The sequence below is a fragment of the Python bivittatus genome, unplaced genomic scaffold, assembly GCF_059951505.1.
Source record: "Python bivittatus isolate LINGU-HERP-01145 unplaced genomic scaffold, Pbiv_v1 ctg000020_np1212, whole genome shotgun sequence".
NCBI classification, from domain to species: domain Eukaryota; kingdom Metazoa; phylum Chordata; class Lepidosauria; order Squamata; family Pythonidae; genus Python; species Python bivittatus.
This window is the reverse complement of record NW_028277030.1, coordinates 85,170,615-85,180,513: the sequence shown is the minus strand read 5'-3', so window position 1 is coordinate 85,180,513 and position 9,899 is coordinate 85,170,615. Positions and strand designations below refer to the sequence as shown.

General features: G+C 38.1%; 1 long non-coding RNA gene across 2 annotated transcripts; it reads left to right on the top strand.

The window, feature by feature from the left end:
* The first annotated feature begins 1,607 nt into the window (after nucleotides 1–1,607).
* On the top strand, nucleotides 1,608–9,497 carry LOC148217118 (uncharacterized). Of its 2 annotated transcripts, XR_015796581.1 has the most exons (4): nucleotides 1,608–2,472; nucleotides 3,021–3,115; nucleotides 4,877–5,001; nucleotides 5,511–9,497. It is a non-coding gene; the product is annotated as an uncharacterized LOC148217118 (long non-coding RNA). The 2 variants fall into 2 exon arrangements; XR_015796582.1 differs by lacking the exon at nucleotides 3,021–3,115.
* Nucleotides 9,498–9,899: the final 402 nt, after the last annotated feature.

Here is a 9,899-nt window from a genome sequence, read left to right as displayed (position 1 = left end):
TATTATGATATCTAAGAGATCTTTTAGAGAAATGTCCAGGTCCTCATAATTCCCCAGCAGTAACTAGCCTCCTCTCCTAATCTCAATATTGTTGATTTCCATCAATAGTTCCACTACCATCACACATTGTAACATTTTCTTTCTTGTAGATTCCTGTTTAGATTATGTCCCCCTCCATGTCTGGATTTTGCATTTCTTCTAGTATTTTGCACAATATTCCTAGAACCTGTCATATCCTCATTTGTGAAGTGATTCAATTTTATGATTGCTGTTCTTCAAAACCATAAAAGTGTGTTGCAGTTAAATATTAGGCTCGCAATTTGAATTTAAAATTCTCCAGCAGAGAAATAGGTTTGCATACATAAATAGGCATGCCACCTGAATCATGTTTTTAAAAACTGTAGCAGATAAGTATTGCAGTCTGATTTATAATGTAATAGTTATATTGCAAAGCTATGGTAATTGTACAGTTAAACAAAATTGAGTAAAGATACAGAACATTGTACAATCCAGTTTGCCTTAGAAGTTGTTTATCATGGCCATTTAATTGTAAAAACAATTTATTCAATAATTGAGCCCTACACATTAAATTGACTAAAAATAAGTAATGGTAGTAACAGCCTAACAGAATTGAAGCCAACAGTGATAAAATAGCTGAATAGAGTAGCACAACCTTACATCTTGCCAATCATAGTGTTGTTGCAAGGATTCCAGTAATACCTTTAAAGAGCAGACATTCTATAACCGATAATTTCAAAAACAATAATCTCAAGTGTACCTGGAGGTGTTCATGAAAACTATAAAATGGGAGAAGGATTACAAGCGAATGGATCCAAGGTATGGGGTATGCACTTCCAGCCCTACCTCTGTCTTCTGTCAGCTTCCCTGCTTCTTCCTAGTTCCATATACTGGCTTTTTTCTAATAGCATATTAAGCCATAGTTTCCACAGCTATAGTTTACTGAGTAAGCCACAATTCGTTGGGTTTACAGTATACATCCATAAACCGCAATTTACAAATCACACTGGCTGGATTCATACAACATACTAAGTTATCAGAAAGCATACATTTTGGTTAATGTTGGAGAACAGGTTATCACTGGTAGATCTGATGGTGATATGGAGAACAGTGGTAAGATTATGGGGTGATGGGTAGGAAAATACAAGATAAAATACACTAGGTGGGCTGTTCCAAGGGAAAGGTTATCTTCAATTTGCTGCCAGTTGCAACTTTCAGCTGAGTGATTTCACTCCACTGGGTGACTGGATTGCTGGAGGTCCTATATTCAAGTTGCTTCTAGTAATTGCCAGGCCCAACTGACACTTCTTGATGGAGGTGGCAGTAGTGAGCTTCCATTTTTATTGGCTTCCCTCTTCTGGGAGTCCTCCCATCACATTCCTCCATGATCTTTGTCACCTTCATTACAAGTTTCTGAGAGGATCGTACAAGGCTCTTGGTAGGGCTGATCTTGTTTCTGCCAGGCTAGTCTATGGCTTTATGGAGATCATTTTCTGTCTCCCTTTATTGCATTTGGTTGCCGTGAAGAGTTTGACTATCTTGGAGAGATCTGTTAGGTCTGTTATTCTGAAGCAGCAGAGCACAGCTTATTTTCCCCTCCTCTGTGATCATTTCCAACATACAAAAGAAGAAAAATAGATCAGATACAGAAGTTATCTTTAGGAATAGAACGTTATGGTGTCTCCTTTCTTCTGTCTGTCTTTCTTTTCTTCCTCCCTTTCTTTTTTTTCCATGTGAGAAAATTTAGGCCTGGACAGATGTAAAACCATAGCTTAGAAATCTCAAACATCTCAAGCCAAAGCAGCTTTTCCTCCAAATATCCCATGACTATCAAGTGGATATTTATATATGCCTCATTTCCCTTGGATCATTGCTTTCAGTATGGGTGGTCACAACCCTGGGTTTTCAGTTCCATTTGCTGTCTCTTATGAGAATACCCCTCTGCATCTGTTTGCCATCTTCAGCCTACAGAGCTCTTCGTTCTGTCAAAAAGATAAGGCTTTTGAGATTGTATTTGTTACAGCATAGCAGATGGCTATTTCCAGCTATCAAAGAACAAAAATAGGCAGATAGCCCACTTTGAAGGAGGAGGCTGATCTAACTGGGTGCCTGTGTGTCTTGTTCTCACTGGCTTTTGCTGGATTTCTCCTGTTTATCACTACATTTCCCTAGAAAATTCTGAGTTGAAGTCACAACTAAAGGCTTTCATGCAAAATCATATTATTACTATTATTACTATTACTATTATTATTTCCTATACACAATGGAGTAAATTCCCTGCTGCACAGATATGCAAACTCCTAGATAAGGAAGGCATACAATTGGTCTCCAAGAACCTGCAGCCCTCTGAATGTCATTAAATTGCAGCTTCCAGCATTTCTCAACATTAGCCATGCTGGCAGAAACTGGCTTTGTTTACAGAATGCAGAGAGGTACGCGGGCAGCAAGCTCGCAGTGAGTATTATGTTGGTATTTAGCTGTATGGGCAGAAGTTTACTTGAGATTTGCAAATGAGCATGTGTTGGCTGTTGGGAGGAGCCTGCCACTGTAGTCTGTCCCTGCCTATGTGTATCCATTTCAATTTAATCACCCAATTCACAACGCTGACATCGCAACATGAATAGTGGCTGTGGCAATGGGGTATGTTGACCATCCATTTCAGCTACTACAATGGTCACTTGGTCATCCCTGCTTTAAAGTGACTCTCCCATAAAATTAAATTCCTCTGACCAAGGAAGTAGTTTTTATTTTGGGTTGGAAGGAGATGTTCCACCATGGACGTCTTTCTTAGGGTAAAATGCTGCTCTCAGCTCCTTGGAGGAAGAGCAAGATGAAAATGCAATATATGAGAACCATCTCGTTCAGTTTCTTTGATTACTTGTAAATCATTCTTGTTGTATTATTCCATTATTCTGGATGGGAAATAATAACTATCAGGATCTTTTCATCCACAAATCCTTCAATAGCTATCAAAACAATCTGTATTTGTTCTCTTCCTACAGCAACATACTAAAAAGACATACACTGAGGGAATACCTTGCTGGTTCCAGCTGAACACATTGACTTCCTTTTCTGGGAGCATCTGGATACCCACCCTGTATTTGCATTTAAAGTATTTGGCTTGGGTATATGCATCGCTAGTGAATAATTGTTGCATGACTCATTTCTAGCCAGGATGCAGTCTGAATACTGCCACTTTCATTTATATAATTAGGGTTTTTGGGGGGCGGGGAAAGGGACACATTCTTTTCTTTTTAGGTAATAAGCCCAAGAGCTAGAAGAAAATATAACTGGTTTGGCAGTTTTTCTTCTGGATCTCCCCCCAATCTACTGGATTTTCAAAAGACCATCTCCCATTTGTTGACATCACAGGTTTTTACTTTTGTCCTTCTGTTTCAGAATAATGCAGAATATTTTAACTGATCCCAAGCTGATTGCTCAGTTATGTAGGATGCTGTCATCTTAGTCAATAAACAAACACACCAAAGCAAAATCTCAAAGGCACAGTCTGTTTCCCTACTGTTCAAGACACAAGTCCAATGCATTGCTGGCAAGGATTGCCTGTTAATTCCCTGTCCTTTGCAATTTCGTTACATGATGAATGCTTTTGAAGGACTATTGTTTGGAAATATGAAAAATTCTGATTGTATTCATGCTGCTTCCTGGTTTCACTATATCAAGCTGTGATAACATATTATTCATTTCAAATGGTGAGATTTGTGCAAAGGGAAGGTTTGCTTCATCAATTTTTGGGAGTTCTTTGATAATATCAACCAACATATAGCCATGGATGTTTCAGTAAGTATCCTGACATCCTTCACCAAGAATCTTGTATAAAGTAGTAACTGTGGGATAAAAGGGAACAGTTAGTATAGTAACTGATTAAGCATTATGTTTGCAAAGAGAATTAAGGAGAAGGGAAAATAATTTGAAAGAGTAGCTTTAACTTTGTGTAAAGATAACACTATAGGTTGGAAGCTTGTAGGTCCAGAAATGAAAAGGTCTCCAACTCTGAGTGGACCTCCACTTGTCCTGAAAGAGGAGGAGCACAGTCTGGTGGATTCCAGGGTTCCTGCCATCTGAGATCCATTCTCATCCATGCCCCAGATATATGCTCCTATCTCTACACCCCTATGAGCCCTTTTTAAAAAGGGTTTTTAAATTGGAAATCTGGAATTTTAAAATAATCTTAGCACTCAGCACCTTTTGCTGAGGGTTCCTGTGTTCTCCAACCATGAAATGAATAGCAATTTGCAATAAAATCATTCACTTCCACAAGGCCAGTTACAGGAAGCTATAAAGGAATTGGAATTAGAAAACACATGTTGAGAAAGAGAAGGCTTAAACCTCCCTGTCTGTTGATGGTCTTGCTGTTGACCCCCCCCCAAAAAAACCTCTGATAAAAGGGATAGCCAAAACAGTTTTATGCTCCATATTAACACATTATTTATCTAAGCCTCTGTGGTGAGAACTGTTGTTCAATAAAAACAGAGCTCACAGCAAATTCTTCACCTGGAACACAAGCCCAGTTTCTCAACTGAAATGACAGGCTAGCAAACCTCAGCATGCCATACATTAGCTCATCTTCTAAACTCTAGGCAGAATTGCAAGAATGTACATGCAATTATATATTCATTCACTGTTTAATTTTTAATGGGTCTTGCAAACATATAAAACTGTTCTAGCAATGGGAAGAAGGAGATGTTTTGGGGGATTTTGCTATTTCAAGTAGAAATAGGCAGGACTATTTCTTTACCCATCCTGAGAGCATCCTGAGAAAATAATTGGTATATTTGAACTTCTGGAGCAATTCTGCAATAGTCTTCTAAAAATGTTCATACTCTTTTCTCTTACGTAGCTAAAGGACAGAAGTACCAAAGTATTGGGCTACTGTTAGATTTGATTGTACCTCTAGGCCCTCATCTGGCATTGCTGCCATCCTGTTCCTGGTTCATCACCACTAGCCAGATACTAGTCTGTGAAGTAAGAATGATTTTTGCCCAATGAGCATCACAAAATCACTGCATGTGCAATTTTAATATATGTTCTTCCCACTGGAGAGCTTTTCTTTATTGCCCATTTTTGTTTTAACTGCTCCAAATAATTCCATGTTTTCCATAAACTTGTCCAGCTTACCTCCGACTCCAGAACAAGTTAGATTCTGGTCCCCCCCTATGTCTACTGAGGACCTCTACAAATAAAAGTCCTCAGCAGCTATGTTTGTTTCTTCCTACTTTATTTGCATCCTGCTTTTTAACCCATTACCAATCCACAGACAATCTCTGCTCTTATTGCAGTACATGTCTGCTAAAGTATCCTTGGAGTCTTTGGCTAAAGCCTTTTGAAAGTCTGTATCATCTCTGTCTGCATGCCTGTTGATCCTCTTAAAGACCTCTAAAAGATTCATGTAAAAAAAAAAAAGAAGAAGAATGGGGCTTCAATTAGGTAGCAGTGGCTGCCATCTTGACTTTTTTTGACTCTTCCTTCTGCAGATGCGCCTAAAAGCCAGAAGGGATGCAGACTGCTGGAGAGATGATTGTACAAGAAAATACAGGTTTTCACATATACCATGGGCACCTCCTAATTAAATAAATACAAGTACGCTTGACTGACTTTGAAATAAATTGAAAGCAAACTCTTCTATCAAATGGAAGGAAAAGGCTTTTTTTCAAATGCAATAGAGTTTTTGCACAATGCCAATTAACAGATTTTGTTTTAATGCAGAGTTTTACTTACTGTGCAGCTGAACGTAGCACTTCTTTTGCTTCTATTGTTTTTCCATTGATTATTGATATATTGTACATTGTTTTATTATGAATTTCTTTTGTGCACCTGGGCTCCTTTGGGAAGAAGAGCTGAATAAATATGTTTTATGCTAGAATAGAATCTTTCTATGGCAAAGTTATTAAAATTGCCTACAAGCATATACATGATACAGAATGGAAATATGTAAATGTGGAGTCAGAATTCCAGGACTAACTCGCTAATATCTTCCTTAAATAGCCATTGGTAAACATTTGGTTTAATTATACACTGCATTATGTTTCTAGAGCAACATTAAAAGCACTTGTACAGTTTCTGTTTAAATGAGGTTTTGTCCCTGTTAATTCATGAGCGCTTTGCCCACATAACACATACTGGACATCATCAAGTAAAAAAAAAAAGAGTTTTCTATCAACACAGACAGCTAATAAACACTCAGTGGTGAAGTTCTGTATGATGAAAAAGATTGTGTTGCCAATGATAGATTGCTAGAAGACAGAACAATGGAAGATTGTAGATGGAAAAATCACACACAGAGAGACATACAAACACACACAGGATGAGTTTCCCACAGTATGTAAACAACAGGAAAAGGATGCATGGCAGGCTCTCTTTTTATGGCTCTTCTATGTAGCTCACTGGAAAGATGAGCAGCAAAGGGTTTTCCACAGTCTGGTAGTTTCCAGATGTGTTGCACTGCTATCCTACAATTCTTGGCCACTCTTATCTTAGAGGCCACTACTTTGTGGACAGCTGATCTACATACTTACAGGGCAGACTTTGGAGCATAAGAAGAAGCCTTTAGGGAGAGATAACCAGTCATGGGTCTTAAATGGAATTGGATTTCAAATTCTGTTGTCCAAGATATAATGACAATGGCTAGGTGCTAGAGTTGTGTCCAACAACTGGAGACTTAATGTTGGAAATCAGTGCTCTAAAATCTAATTAGTACAGTATATATTCCTGTGGTTTTATATGGATTGTCCATAAAAGCTAATAAGGTTATTTTTACTACAATTTTTTACAGGATGTATTCAAAACTGATGTCACAGTAAATCAAATTATGGTACCAAATTATGAAAGGTGCTAATAAGAAAGACATTTTCTAAAATATTACCTTAAATCTGATGTAGTTTTTAGATTTTAATTACAAATGATAGAAATAGAAAAATTAAAAACAAGTATCCTTTCTTCATTTAAAAGACCTTTGCACTGGTTTCAGGATTGCCATGTATTATTCTATACTTCATGTCACAGAGAAGATGCACACCCTCCTTCTCCCCCAAGGGCTGGAGTCCCCAGCACTTCGCTTTTTGACTTAGAAGAAAGTCTCATTGACTTCAGTGGAATTTGCTGAATTGCAGTCTCTGAAATGTCTATTCTCAGATAAAATACATTTAAATCTATATGCAAATCTGTATTTAAATCCACATTTAAGAACAATCAGAGATTAATTATATGTTAATGGGATGCAACTGTCTTGTAAGCAGTCATATTGAAGACTGAGTCAGACAGGAAATCTACCTACAGTATCCCTGCTCCAGAGACAAGTCTGAATGGATTAAGTATAATGAGAAGATGGTTCCTTCCCTTTTGGCCATAATGCATGAAGGGCTCATACTTTGATGCCTAATGTCAATTTTGGATATCTCTGGAAAATCCTGGGGAGATGGTTCCCATCAGTGTTGACAGTATTGTGGTATGTGGATAAATAATCCAGCTCAGTATAACATCGCTTCCTGCATTCCTATTCTATATTATTATTTGGTCATGGTCATCATTTGATGAAAGCATTGTGCACGGAGAATGCTATTCCAGGCACTGCTATTTTTTATTAATGCTACAGTTCTTTGTTAATTCAATTTGTATCCCTTTTTGCCCAGGATAAAAATATTACTATTGTTGCTAATCTATTGTCAATCAGTAGTAGCAGTGTAGTCATATACTATATGCAACACATTCCTAATGGTCTGCTCTAGTTCTTCCCCGTTGGCGCTCTCCCTCAAATCTTGGACTTCAACACACCTCAACACCCCAACCGTTCTCGGCCTCACACTATCCAGATGTATTAAATTACAAATCCCATAATCCCCAATGTAATGAAGGATTATGATGACTAAGAAGGGTCTTGTTGGTAGTCCAACACATCAAAAATCTGCCAGATAGGGAAAGATTGCAGCAAGGCTTCCATTAATTGATTGTTTATTCTTGGGATGATAGTTTCTTTCAATTGGCATTACAACATCTTTCCTTTCTTTCTGCCTCTTCTTGAATTTTCAGAGTATCAGGCAGCCTGAGAGAATGAAGACTTCAAAAACCTACTTTTCTTACATTGTTTTTTTTTGTGAATAGAGTTTCACTTAATGCTAAACCCCCTTATTAAAGAATAAAACATGAAATGAGCCACTATTTATTTTGAATCTATCTGAACTAAGTAGGAGAGGAGGGTGGGGTTAGATTTTGCTAAGCTTATGCTCTGTTTTCCTACACTTGTCAGATTCATAACATTCAGCTGAGTTTATGACCTTCCTTTCCTCCTTTATAACTTAAGGGTTTTTCTTCCCCCATCACCCTAGGGAGATTCAGTCAGAAAGTTATTTTTCTACTCAGTAGAAAATTATGCTTCTTACTAAAGGTAGAACATTGCCTTCAGAGAAACAAGCATTATAGGATTGTAATGTTTGTTTATGTGTATTATTATTAGTAGTAGTAGTACTGTTACTACTATCATCAGCCACTGCAGGATGAATAGAATCAAGGCCTCTCCTCTGATGGTTATAGACAATAATCTACCACGCAGGTACACCTTAGGTTAGATTTTTTTTTTTTTACTTTCCAGTCTAGGGCTGAGAGAGAGTGACTGCCCAATGTCTTCCAGTTGGCATCTGAGACTGAGGAAGGACAAGAATATGGTTCTCCCTGCTCCTAGTCTGGCACCCTATGGCTGTCTTAAGGTCCACATGAATAGATCTTTCCCAGGATGATCTATCCCCAACCTAGCTTTTCAGATTCTCTGGTGCTCCATTGCTACTGTAATCGAGCCCATTCACCTTGTTGCTGGTCAACCTCTTCTCTTTCCTTTCACCTTTTCCCGCCATCATGGACTTCTCAAAGGAGTTGGGTTTTCACATTATGTGTCCAAACTATAATAATCTGAGCCTGGTCATTTGTGCGTTGTGAGAATTTATTCTCACTTTGGATTGATTTTTCTATGATCCATTTATTTGTTTTTTTGACTATCCATGGTATTCTCAACAATCTTCTCCAATATTAAAGTTCAAAAGTGTCACCACTCTTTCTATACTGCTTCTTCAAAGTCCAACTTTTGTTTCCATTGACTATCACAGTGAAAATCACTGCTCACCTGTGTGGTTAGTATACATACTCACGGCATCGGAATATCTTTTCCAAGGCCTTCATTGCTGCCTGTCTAAGTGCTAATCTGCAACATATTTCTTGACTCTGGTTCCTTTACTGTTGATAATCAATCCTAAAAGGCAAGACCTATCTACCACTTCAGTGTCTTCGTAGTCAGTTCTAAAGCTGGCTGATGTATCTCTTGTCATTAGCCTTCTTGATATTTAATTGTTGTCCCATTTTTTCATTGTGCACCTTGACTTTTGGTACTAGAGCTTCCAGATCATTTCTACGTTCAGCAATCTAGCTCCATCACTACTCTAGCTCAGTGTTTCTCAACCTTGGTGACTTGAAGATATGTGGACTTCAACTCCCAGAATTCTGGGAGTTAAAGTCCACACATCTTCAAGTCGCCAAGGTTGAGAAACACTGGTCTAGCCACATTATAAATACCAGGGGTTCTCTGAAAGATCTCAGTACTATGTTGAATGCCATCTGACCTTTGGGGCTCATTATCCAGGACTACATTGTCAGTCACTTTATTTCATCTATCCATGTATTTTTCATGGTCAAATATGTAAGTCGTTTACCACTGCCTTCCCCTATGTAGCATGAAATGATGTCTTTGTCATTGTCACTAAAGTGATCACCCACCTCCAGAACCTTCCTATATTGCTGCTGCCTAATAAAAGTACCTGACTGTTTTAACTAGATAGCTGAGGTGGCATTCATGCCTTGGGTGATCCTGCAGGGAATATAAA